This window comes from Colobus angolensis, unplaced genomic scaffold (assembly GCF_000951035.1).
Source record: "Colobus angolensis palliatus isolate OR3802 unplaced genomic scaffold, Cang.pa_1.0 Scaffold28, whole genome shotgun sequence".
NCBI lineage: Eukaryota > Metazoa > Chordata > Mammalia > Primates > Cercopithecidae > Colobus > Colobus angolensis.
In genome coordinates, this window is record NW_012116043.1 from 2,004,631 (window position 1) to 2,018,198 (window position 13,568).

Consider the following 13,568-nt stretch of genomic DNA (forward strand, 5'->3'; position numbering starts at 1 on the left):
TTTGGTTTTTGTTTTTTGTTTTAATGTTGCTCAACAAATCACAAAGTGAACGGCTTGAGACAGCACAAGTTTATCTCAAAGAGGGTCAGGAGTCCGGGCACACCTTCATGAAGCACTCCGCTCAGGGTCTCAGAAGGCTGTACAGTGGCAGCCAGGGCAGGAGTCTCATTTAAAACCTGGGATTCTCTTCCAAGCTCATCTGACTATGGGCAGGATTCCTCTCTTGCAGCTGTAGAGCTCATGATTACTTGATTCTTCAGGCCAGCAAGAATGTGTCTCATTGCTGCTTCAGGTTTCTGACCACAGGAAAGTCTGAAGTCCCCTTATGAAGAGCTTGCCTGATTCAGTCAGGCCAACCATGGACTTTTTATTTTTTTGAGACAGTCTCATTCTGTCGCCCAGGCTGGAGTGCAGTGGCACGATCTCGGCTCACTGCAAGCTCTGCCTCCCGGGTTCACGCCATTCTCCTACCTCAGCCTCCCAAGTAGCTGGGACCACAGGCACCCACCACCACGCCCAGTTGATTTTTTATATTTTTAGTAGAGATGGGGTTTCACCATTTTGGCCAGACTGGTCTCAAACTTCTGACCTCAAGTGATCTGCCTGCCTCGGCCTCCCAAAGTGCTTGGAAAACAGGTGTTAGCCACCATGCCCAGCCGACATTCTTTTTTTATTATTAACTCAATGTCAACTAATTAGAAAACTTAATTACATCTACAAAATTCCTTTTCTTTTATCATAGAGTGTAACATATCCATAGGTTCCATCCACACTCAAGAAGAGCAAACATACCAAGGGGTGTGATCCATAGAGTCCAACCTAGAATTCTGACTACCATAGTCTAAATGCATCTTTGCAAAGAACAAAAGTCTAAAAATCAAATAAAACATCAAAAATGTGCCAAAATTATGACCCTTGTTTCCTCTGAATTTGAAGTAACTTATAAATTTTGTTTTCTTCTCTGCACTTAGCCATATTTTCGAATCTCCTATGTTAAGAAGTGTTACTTTTGTAATATGACAAAATAAAGACAAAGTAAGACAATGAAGCCCTGGGTATTAGTCTGTTCTCACAATACTGTAAAGAACTGCCCGAGACTGGGTAATTTATAAAGGAAGGAGGTTTAATTGACTCACAGTTCAGCATAGAGAGGCCTTAGGAAACTTACAATCATGGCAGAAGGTGAAGGGGAAGCAAGGACCTTCTTCAAACGGTGGCAAAGAGAAGTGCTGAGCCAAGCAGGGAAGAGCCCCCTTTTTTTTACACAAAGTTTCGCTCTTATTGCCCACGCTGAAGCACAAAGGCACGATCTCAGCTCACTGCAACCTCCACCTCCTGGGTTCAAGTGATTCTCCTGCCTCAGCCTCCCAGGTAGCTGGGATTACAGGCATGCATCACTACGCTCTTATTGCCCACGCTGAAGCACAAAGGCACGATCTCAGCTCACTGCAACCTCCACCTCCTGGGTTCAAGTGATTCTCCTGCCTCAGCTTCCCAGGTAGCTGGGATTACAGGCATGCATCACCACGCCCAGCTAATTTTGTATTTTTAGTAGAGATAGGCTTTTTCTTCATTGGTCAGGCTGGACTCGAACTCCGACCTCAGATGATCCACCCACCTCGGCTTCCCAAAGTGCTGGGATTACAGGCGTGAGCCACTGTGCCCAGCTGGAAGAGCCCTTTTATGAAACCATCAGATCTCATGAGAACTCACTCACTCTCACGAGAACAGCATGGGGGAAACTGCCCCTATGATTCAATTATCTCCACCTGGTCTCTCTCAACACCTGGGGATTATGGGGATTATAATTCAAGATGAGATTTGAGTGGGGACACAAAGCGTAACCAGATCATCCTGTTTACATTATCTGAGGCCCAAGAACGAGTCAAGCCTCATACCCTGGACTGACACATCAGCTGATAAATGTTCCCTTTTAAAAAACTAAACATCTTTGCGTCGTCGGGTTTTTTTATCTTTATTTTTTAAGTCTCTTGCACCTGAAAAGAGCAACAAATTTGAAAATAAAATCACTAAGTAACACTACTACCTGTCCGCTTCCTTACTCCAGAGCTATGCCTAGGGCTGCTCTCCACATCCAGCACTTCCCGGGATCAGGGCTACCCGCTTGTGTTTATTTTTAAAACTGACCTACATTCCATGACTAAAGTGGGAAGGAATCTATAAGGGCAAGCTGCCTTTGCGGCGTCAGGGAGGGAGGCAGCAGAGCTGCAGAAGACATGGGCACGAGGAAAGGTCAGGCCTTGGGGGCTGTGATCCCTGGAAGCTTTGTGATGTGCACAAAGGTAAATCGCAGCAGGCTGTGGCCGAGGAAACACAGTCACAACACAGTTTTAGTGGAAATGAGTTGAGAGAGAGATTTTAGGGAAGCTCTTTCATTTTCATGAAATCTGATATAACAAAATTGGACCTCACCAAAGTCTGTCCTGAATAAAGTGACAATGATAAGCTTCAAACCTCAGAAATACGCAGCCCAAAGGTATACACACCCATTTGTGCATTAAGAAATGATGTCTTAGAAGGCGAGAGAGAGACGTAGGGCGCATGCATGACTGATTGATTACAGTTCTGTCTGCCCTCTATATGCCATTCGCTATCACAGATTTCGATCAATAAAAAGCTATTTTCTTAAGAATTCTTCCACCGCTGTTAAGAGGAGAGGACATATTTGTCTTGAGTGTGCAACTAATTTCATTTCAGCCACTCAAGCACCAGAAGAAAGTAGGAGCTGGGGCTGTGCAGAAAATCTGACATGATGTAACACGATGTTCCATTTCTAATTATGGACACCGAGACTAACTTTCGACAGGTTTGGAAAGCATAGTCTCCATGGGCACATTGCTGGCATTCATCCAGCAAAACATAAAACCATTATTTTCTCAGATTCCCCCTTGTTTTCTCTTGTATTTTGATCATCCTCTAGGATGACAAAATGGAAGAGATTTTACATAAACCCTCTTCATAGATGACTCTGAAGATTATCTGTTACAATTTGGATGGTGGAAAATAAAAGCTATCTTAAAAAAAAAAAGCCTCATCTGCAAAGGAAACATTTCTAAATACTAGAGTGTCATATGATTAACAGAAGATTAGTTTCTATTTTAATTAGGAAACTCTAGAGGATGCTTAGGCCAGCAGCGAATAGCTCTTCCTTGCTGTGGCTTGGGGACATTGGCAGGTGGTGACTATTATTCCAAGCAGGCCCCTTCCCTAACTTTGTTTCAGAAGGCATGAGGTTCTTTATGGTTCTGTGTCCGTGGGTAAGGCTGCAGCTGCTGATTATGCTAAGTCTCGCTTACTTGCAAATAGGCCTGTGTTTATTTTGTGCCTCACCAGCTGTCAACAAAGACATTTTAGGAATAATTCCCATATTTAAAGGCAGACTTTGTTCCAGTGTCCCACTGCGAGCTGTCCCAGCGTTAGACCCTTCCAGGGTTTGTGTGGAGAGCGCTGATGCTAAAACAGTGGGCAAAACCCCAGGGCAGCATTCTCTGCCAATTTGCCCATGGCCTGCCCTGTCTCCCTTCACCTGTGAATGATCTTCACCTTAGTGGGAATTCTTGCCCAGCTTTCTCAAGAGGAAGCTGAAACAGTGCTCTAATGGGCTTTTCATGGATTTGGGAGATATTTCATTTTATCTCCCAAAGTAGTTAGGGAGGTTGAGGCTTTCATTGCTTCCTAATTGGTTTGAGAAAACGTCTTCTCAACTTGGAAATTCTAACAGTCTTCAGAAAGCCTGTTTTACTGTCCCTAAGGCTTTGAAATGCATTCTTATTTAGTAATCAGAAGGGAAAACAAATGACATTTTTTAAGCAAATAGTTGTGTTCCTGATCTTACTTTAGGGTTATGTTCTATTTACATGTTATAGTCCAGATTTAATTTTATTTGATTTCATGGAAGAAGTAGAGGAATTTTTAGTTTGCTTTTGCAACTGATCTTACTTCACATAAAAAAGGAAAAAAAGTAAATCAAAGAGCATTTAATTTTCCACTAGTGTTTTTTCCTAACCATTGTCTCTGCTCAGCCATCTTTTTAGTTGATAAATGAATTTGGATGAAGTAATGTTTGCATGAGAAATACTTTGACACTCACGTAAATCAAGGAAAGCATGCCTCTGTTCTTGGTTTTGGTTCACTACTTAAATTACTCTTAAATTATGTTTACAGGCTCCATCTCAATTTTCTCAAGCTACAATGTGAGGAGAGGAAAAAATCTACATGCTTGGGATTTTCTTGAAGGAAACCACAAGATCCCTGATGCCTCAGTAAACACGCAGACCTGGCAGTCTGCTTAAGCATAGGATTTTAATTCTGAACACCTAATTTTCTCCAGGCCTTTCACACCCCACATGGACCAGACATTAACATATACTAATTTATTTAAAACAATATCTACTCACTGCTGTCTCTGGGTCAACCCTTGTGCTAAGCTCTGGGATTACAGGGATAAATTAGCCAGATTCTTCCCTAGAGGAACTAAGGGTTATAGTGAAAAAATACAAATAAGTAATAGTGGCCTTCAACCTTCTTTGGGACGGAGCACAGGGCAGCTGCCGAAGCTCTTTAGAGTCAATAGGGGTATAGCTGAGACTTTATAGTGCACAGAATGTTAAACAGGGATCACAAATGAGGATACATGAGTGAAGGGGATTCCAGAAAAGAAAACTAATAATGGTTTAGAGAACCTGGATGTCAGACTAACCTGGATTCAGATCCTACCAACAACACACATTAGCTGTGTAACCAAGGAAAGGTCTTTACCATTCAACAGTTGCCAGATACAAGGTTAATGTACAAAATTCAGTCACTTCCCTATATTACCAGTGAAGGACAAGTGAAACTGGAAATTAAAAACACAATACCATTTACATTAGCAACCCCAAAACTGACATACTTAGCTATAAATCTAACAATATATGTACAAGATTTATATAAGAAAAACTACAAAATTCTGATTTAAAAAAATCATATAACTATATAAATGGAGAGATATTCCATGTTCATGAATAGAAAGATTCAATACTGTCAAGACGTTGGTTATTTTCAATTAGACCTACAGATTCAACACAATTCAAGTCAAAATCCCAACAAATTATTTTGTGGATATTGACAAACTTACACTGAGATTTATATGGAGAGACAAAAGACCTAGAATAGCCAACATAATAAAAGGTAAATAAAAAAAGAAGAGCAAAGTCAGAGGACTGACACTATCCAACTTCAAGATTTACCATAAAGCTACAGCAATCAAAACAGTATAGCACTGTTAAAAGAAAAGAAAAGAGATGAATGGAATAGGTGAAAGAGCATGAATATAGATCCATGTAAATACAGTCAATGAATCTTTGAAAAGGAGCAAAGGTGGGCTGGGCACGGTGGCTCACGCCTATAATCCCAGCACTTTGGGAGGCGGGCAGATCATGAAGTCAGGAGGTTGAGACCCTCCTGGCTAACACGGTGAAACCCCGTCTCTACTAAAAATACAAAAAAATCAGCCGGGTGTGGTGGCAGGCACCTGTAGTACCAGCTACTTGGGAGACTGAGGCAGGAGAATGGCATGAACCCAGGAGGTGGAGCTTGCAGTGTGCCGAGATCACGCCGTGCACCACTGCAGTCCAGCCTGGGTGACAGAGCGAGACTCCATCTCAAAAAACAAAAAGCAAAGGCAACACAGTGGGGAAAAGATGAAAGAAAATCTTTTCAATAAATGATACTAGAATAACAAGATATGCATATTTTTAAAGGTCGACAAACAGTCCTTATACCCTTAATAAAAATTAACTCAAAATAGATTATGAACCTAAATGTAAAATGAAAAACCATAAAACTACTAGGAGAGAACTGCAAAAAATTCTAGACTACCTTGGGTATGGTGACGACTTTTTAGATACAACACCATAGGCATGATTCATGAAAGAAACAATTGATAAACTAGACTTCATTAAAATTTAAATCTTCTGCTCTACAAAAGACACTGTTGGTAGAATGAAAATAAAAGGAGAAATATTTGAAAATTATTTCAAATCTTTGGGAGAAAATCTCTGGGAGAAAATATTCGAAAAAATATGTAAACCTAATAAAACACTGTTACTCAAAACAGACACCTCAAAATTCAACAATAAGAAAAGGAACAATCCAATTAAAAACTGGGCAAAAGACCTGAAAAGATGCCTCATCAAAGAACATATACAGATGGCAAATAAGCATATGAAAAGATGCTCCACATCATATGGCATTAGGAAACTTCAAATTAAAATACCAATGAGATATCACCATACACCGATTAGAATGGTCCAAATCCAGAACACTGACACCGCCAAATGCTGGTGAGCATGTGGAGCAACAGGAACACCAGCATGTCATTTCTTGCTGGTGACACATAATGGTGCAGCCACCCTGGAGGACAGTTTGACAGTTTCTTATAAAACCAAACAGAGTCTTATCACAAAATTCAGCAATCATGCTCCTTGGTTGCTACCCAAATGAGTTCAAAACTTAAGTCCACCCAAAATACTGTACACAGATATTTATAGAAACACAATTTCCAAAACGTGAAAGGTAAATGGATAAATAAACAATGCTATATCTAGACAATGAAATTTTATTCAGTGATAAAAAGAAATGAATTATCAAGCCATGGAAGGACACGGAGGAAACTTAAATGCATATTAGTAAGCGAAAGAAGCCAACCTGAAAATGCCACATTCTGTTTTACTTCAACTCTAAGACATCCTGGAGAAGACAAAACTATGGAAATAGTAAAATGGTCAGTGATTTCTAGGAGTTGAGGGGAGGGAGGGATGACCAGGTGAAGCACAAAGGATTGTTAGAGCACTGAAACTATAGTATTGTACACTCTACATATACTATATGTATAGTATCATATCTTATTATATTCTATGACACACTATAATGGTAGATACATGTCATTATACATTTGTCAAAACCCATAGAAGGTACAACATGAAGAGTTAATCATTTTTTTTTTCCTGAGACAGAGTCTCGCTCTGTCACCTAGGCTGGAAGGCAGTGGCATGATCTCAGCTCACCACAACCTCCACCTCCTGGGTTCAAGCGATTCTCCTGCCTCAGCCTCCCAAGTAGCGGGGTCTACAGGCATGCACCACCACATCCAGCTAATTTTTGTATTTTTAGTAGAGACGAGGTTTCACCATGTTGGTTGGCCAGGATGGTCTCGATCACTTGACCTCGTGATCCACCTGCCTCAGCCTCCCAAAGTGCTGGGATTACAGGTGTGAGCCACCATGCCCGGCTCGAAGAGTTAATGTAAACTATGGACTTTGGGTGACAATAACATGTAAATGTTTGTTCATTAGTTGTAACAAACCTACCACGCTGGCAGGGAAGGCTGTGCATGTGTGGGAGCAGGGAGCATATGGGACATCTCTGTATTTTCTGTTCAATTTTGCTGTAAACTTAAAATGGTCCTGAAAATTAAAATCTATTTGAAAGGAGGGAGGAAAAGACATTTGAAAAATTCAACACATATTTAAAATGCTCAACTTGTGGTGTAAAATTTTCTGCATCTTGACTGTATTAATTTTAATATACTGGTTCCAATTTTGTACTATAGTTTACTCTGTCCCAGATCTCCACTCAAAGATAACTTACCTGATCATGTTTTTTAAAATGATAGCCTTCTCCACAGTATCCTTATTCTTCTTTCTTTACAGCACTTACTAGGGTAAAACATTTCATTCTACATGCACTTGATTCTGTGTTTATTGTCTTCTTCTACTTCATAATATAGGCTCCACCAGAGAACAGAACCAGTCTTTGCAGCTGGTAGCTGCTCAATACCTATGTAGTGAGTAAGCACATAACTGCACAGATTTAGTTACAATGACAACAATCATGATGATGGTAATGATGATAATGGTGACAGGAAGCTGAGGAAGGAGGATTGCTTGAGTCCAGGAGTTCAAGGTTGTAGTGAGCTGTGATCAAGCCACTGTACTCCAGTCTGGGTGACAGAGTAAATCTTGTCTCTAAAACAATAACAAAAAATGATGATGGTGATAAGGATGATAATGGTGCTAGGCTGGGCATGATGGTTCACACCTGTAATCCCAGAACTTTGGGAGGCCTAAGTGGGAAAACCACTGGAGTTCAGTAGTTTAAGACCAGCCTGAGCAACAAGATGAGGTAGAGACCTCATCTCTACCAAAAAAATAAAAAAATAAAAATAAGACAATGGTACTGATGATAATAGTGACGGTGATAACGGTTGTGGTAATGATAGTGATGATGTGGATTATGACGATAATGGTGATGGTGGTGGTGATGATAATGGTGATGATTGTAAGATAACGGTGATGAGGTAATGGTGATGATGGTGATAGTGATGGTGAGATGATGGTGATGATGATTTACAGTACATTTAACTGGGGTAGGTCACATTGCTGTTCATTCTCAAAGTTCAGTCATAGTGTATTAGTCTGTTCTCACATTGCTATGAATACCCAAGACTGGGTAATTTATAAAGAAAAGAGGTTTAATTAACACATAGCTCTACATGGCTGGGGAGGCCTCAGGAAACTTACAATCATGGTGGAAGGAGAGAGAATGACTGCCAGCTGGGGAAATGTCAGACACTTATAAAACCATCAGATCTCGTGAGAACTCACTATAACGAAGGCAGCATGGGGGAAACCACCCCCATGATTCAATTACCTCCCATCAGGTCCCTCTCACAACATATGAGGATTATGGGATTACAATTCAAGATGAGATTTGGGTGGGGATGCAAAGCCAAACCATATCACAGGGCTGCTGCTTTGCCTTCTATACTACTAATCTTCAAGGAACCGAGAATCTCAGCTTTTGCGGGGTGTTGTGGCTTAGACTTATCCTGAGCTGTTGAAATTGAATTTTGCATTGGAACTAGCAAAGTGTAAGGGTGCAGGCCTGATCATCCATGGACACTAGTGGATGCATGAGGAAGGCCTCACCCAACAATGAGAAAAATAATCACCTATGCTTCTCAGTCAGGGCAACATGGTGCTGCATTACTGAGGTACTGAGCTAACTGTTGTTGCAAACACTTTGAAACATATATAGTAGCTAGAATATAACAGAAATATATTTCTCATTTCCTGCACAATCAGAATGGGTGTTTTTGTCCAGTGAGTTCTCTCTTCCACGTACTGAATCAGGGAGCTAATGCAGTCTCCTTCCAGCTTAAAGCTCCACATCTTCAACAAGTAGCTTCAAGTGTGTTGTGCTCAGCTGAGACAAATGGTGCAAGGAGTGGCAGCACAGGATTGCACGTGAGAGTTTTTAAAAGCTACAACTGGATGTCACACACTTTAATTCTGCTCTCATTGCATTGGCTAATATTCAGATGCCCAGCCACAACTAACTTGTTAGGGAGGCTGGGAAATGTCACCTAGCTATGTGTTCAGGAAGGAGGGGATGCAGTTTTGGGGAACCACTCACCAAATAGTCTCAGCCACAGATGTGTGCCCCCTTGAATGGCAAGGGGTGGCCTCTGGTCTTTACAGAGCATCTCAGCTTTTGCTCAGGATGGACTCTGCTTCTCTCCATAATCTTCCCATTTAACCCCCATAAAACTCTAAGGCAAAACCCCATGTATAATCCTCATTTTAAGTATTGAACTGAGACTTAGAGACATGAAGGAATATGCCCAAGGTTGCCAACATAGAAACTGGTGATAGGAGGACAAAAATCTCACTCCAAAGCCTAGACTATTTAAGATTATGTTATATGACTGTCAAACCAGTAATGATTCTTCTTTATCCCATGAGTTTGTGAGTAAATTATCTGCGTCATCCTAAATGTGGGAACATCTATTATTCGTTGGTACGTTTTTCCTATGTGCTGTGCCTTTCCAAGTCCCAACTCAATATAGATCATGTCTTCTGGATTTTGGATCTGGCTTCAGTCTCCTTCATAACCTACTAATTATCTACAGAGATTGGCAGTAGTCAGTATTTTATTAAGAATGTTTGGGAAAATCTCAGTTCATAAATATTGTAAGCTGAAAAGTACATTTAGAAAGCCATATCTAATCTGAACTGAATTTTTCATGCATACAACCCTCCCGAAAATTATCTCTCCTATAAGGGACATACTGTTGGCTTCTCAGACCACCTTGCCTTCTATGTTCAAGAAAGTCTTTTCCCTTTAAGCCTGTTTCTTATGCCTTTCATAATTGTTTTTATAATTTTCTGTTTTCAGAAGATGAGAAACAGACTAGTATTTGGATTTTCTATAAGAGGATATCAATAAAAGAATAAAAGAATAGCTTATGAGGGTGAAAAGTAGGAAGGAAGGTATGAAAGGGAATAAATTGCCCTCAACTAGGAAGGCATAATGTATTTCTAGTCTTGGTCTAGACAAATCTAATAATTTGACCTTAAATAAATCTCCTGTTTCTAAGGATGCTTCCAAACCACATGAGTATAAATTCCACGTTCCTCAGGGGTGCATCGCTGGTTGTGGTATGTCCACCTGTTCAAGCCTTGTCATTGACCTCTTCATCTCTCACCTCCTCCTTCTGGACAGTTTGTCCTCAGGCAACTGAACAGCAGGGATGAGGCAAAGCTATTGAGGTAGCTGTTGCCATGGTTTCTAGCAAACCAGATTCACTTGTGTGCTTGGCAAGAGAATGAGCTCCACTGCAGGTGCCCAGTCGAGAATGCACAGCAAAGGAATTGAGTTGCATTATCTCTGACTTCCCAGTGAACTGAAGAATGCTAGGAACCTAGCAGCCATCATTCAATATGTGAGCTAAATTGAAAGATATAAACTGATTGTTTCTAAAATATCCTTTGGTTCTAATATTTTGTTTAATTTACTGCATAAAAGATCAAAGTCTTCGTGTATTAGGCTGTACTTAGTGTATTGGTCTGTCCTTGCATTGCTATAAGGAAATTCCTGAGACTGGGTGATTTATAAAGAAAAGAAATTGATTTGGCTCCTGGCTCTGCAGGCTGCACAGAAGCATGGTGCCAGGATCAGCTTCTGAGGAGGCCTCAGGAAGGCCTTTGCCTTCAGCAGGCAGCTCTTATGGTGAGAGTGGGAGCAAGAGAGTGAAGGGAGAGGTGCCCCACACTTTCAAACAAACAGACCTCACATGAACTCAAAATGAGAACTCATCACCAAGAGGATGGCATTAAGCCATTCACAAGAGATCCATCCCCATGGTCCAAACACCTCCCACCAGGCCCCACCTCCAACACTGAGGATTACATTTCAACAGGAAATTTGGAGGGGAGAAACATCCAAACCATATCACTTAGTATGCTTGATTTAAAATAGAATATCAGCCTACCGGTTCCAGTTCAACTCATAGTGTAGTCACCATTGGAAAACTTTTTGTATGATTAATTAAATCTTCTTATTCTATGTGAACGTAATTTATCACCACTAACCCAAGGAGCCCAATTTTCTCTTGGAGTTGTGTGTAATGCCACTCAGGAGGTGTAAAGACTTTTTAGGGTCTGGGAACATACAGACCTCCTAAGTCCACGGCATCCTCTGGCTCAAGCACAGATATCCTATTCTAGGATGCCGCTAACTGAAAATTGTCATGCCTGCATTGGCTCTGAGAAGTTTTAGGGAAAAGGGAAGTCTGTATTTATCAGGATACCTTACAACAGAAACAAACCACCAAATCTCAGAGGTTTAATACATTTTATTGAAATTTAGGTAAGCATGATGTGGGTTGGTCATCTCTCGTGTGTCTTACAGCTGCATCATCGGGAGCATGTGGCCTCAAAGAACATTGAAGCGGGATGAGGAACTTAAGGAGAGAGCCCATCAGCTCTTAACTACTGCAGCCCAGAAGTGATGCCTATCACTTGCATTTACAGCTCATTAGCCAGAATTGGTCACATAACCTCAACATTACTGCAAGGAAAGCTGGGAAATTCAAGGGAAGACCATGAGACATTTGATCTGTACAAATTCCTCTGCTACACACTCCCAGATGTTTTGGGTCTCATCAAAATGCATTCTTTAAAAAAAAAAAAAAAACTTTTTATTTCCATAGATTTTTGGGGAACAGGTGGTATTTGGTTACATGAGTCAGTTATTTAGTGGTGATTTGTGAGATTTTGGTGCACCCATCACCAGGGCAGTATACAAGGAATCCAATTTGTAGTCTTTTATCCCTCTCACCTCTGCCACCCTTTCCCCAAGTTCTCAAAGTACATTGTATTATTCTTGTGCCTTTGCACCCTCATAACTTAGCTCCCACTTCTCAGTTGCAACAGTCAATGTCTGAAGAGGGTGTTTCTTCATTCTTTCCATTAGCAACTGTACTTCTTCTCAGTCTCCCAGTTTGTTGTGTTTGGGCTTCACATTATCCTGTTGTATTAGTTATTCTGAGCAGAGTAAAGCAAGAAAGCACACATGAAAGAATAGTTTCAGAGAATGCAATGGATCAACTTTATTCTTCCTTCTAATAGCTTATTTTTATGCCTATTGCCTGGAGCTGTTCTTCTAATGAGACTTTAATAACTGCTGCAACTGAAAGTTCGGAGTTGGTGCCTCCAGCTGCTTCCTGAATTTCCTAGAAGAAAGCTAATTAATCTGTGGGCCTTCCTGACCTCACCTTGTCTTTTGTTTTATTCCAATAATTAGTATCTCATTAGTGCATTTAGGCTTTTCTCACCTGGCTTTTGGTTCTTGTGCCATTCTGTGTCAGATATAAGATATACTCTGCCCCCAAAGAGCTCAATAGTTGAGTTCACAAAGTGAAGAAGACTTTTCTAGATCTTAATTATCCCTCACAGAGGAGCCTAACTGCTGATTCAAGATCCTTAGTAGCTCCAAGGAGTCTTGTTTCTCCCCTGATACTGAGCAGCAACGTGAGGTTTTCCTACGCCAGTGGGTATTGGGAAGGACCAGTGTTAGAATGAAGAGTTTCACAGTTTCCCACCCTTCAGTGGTGGGTGCGGTTTACATGGCAGATACCCAGGAAGAGTAGGGCAAATTGTGTTATCCCATTCCTAACGTATCTATTCCAGACACTTCAAGTTGTCTTCAGATTATGTTTTCTTTTACATTTTTTTCTAGGAAAAAAAATGACTTCTGTTGTTTTTACATAACTACAGAAACTTAGAAGAAAAAACATTCTCCCTTTCCTTGCACTTAAAAAAATGCTTATTGAGGAGACAGTATCTCAAGCTGTTTGCAAGGATGGAATTTTTGCTCTTGGGCTCTCTTTTTTTTTTTTTTTTTGAGACGGAGTCAACTCTGCTACCCAGGCTGGAGTGCAACGGCGCAATCTTGGCTCACTGCAACCTCCACCTCCTGGGTTCCAGCGATTCTCCTGCCTCAGCCTCCCAAGTAGCTGGGATTACAGGCCACTGCCACCACACCCAGCTAATTTTTGTATTTTTAGTAGAAATGGGGTTTCATCAGGTTGGTCAGGCTGGTCTTGAACTCCGGACCTCAGCTGATCCACCCGCCTCAGTCCCCCAAAGTGCTGGGATTACAGACATGAGCCACTGCGCCCAGCCTGGGCTCTCATTTTTTTTTTTTTTAAATTTAACTTTCAT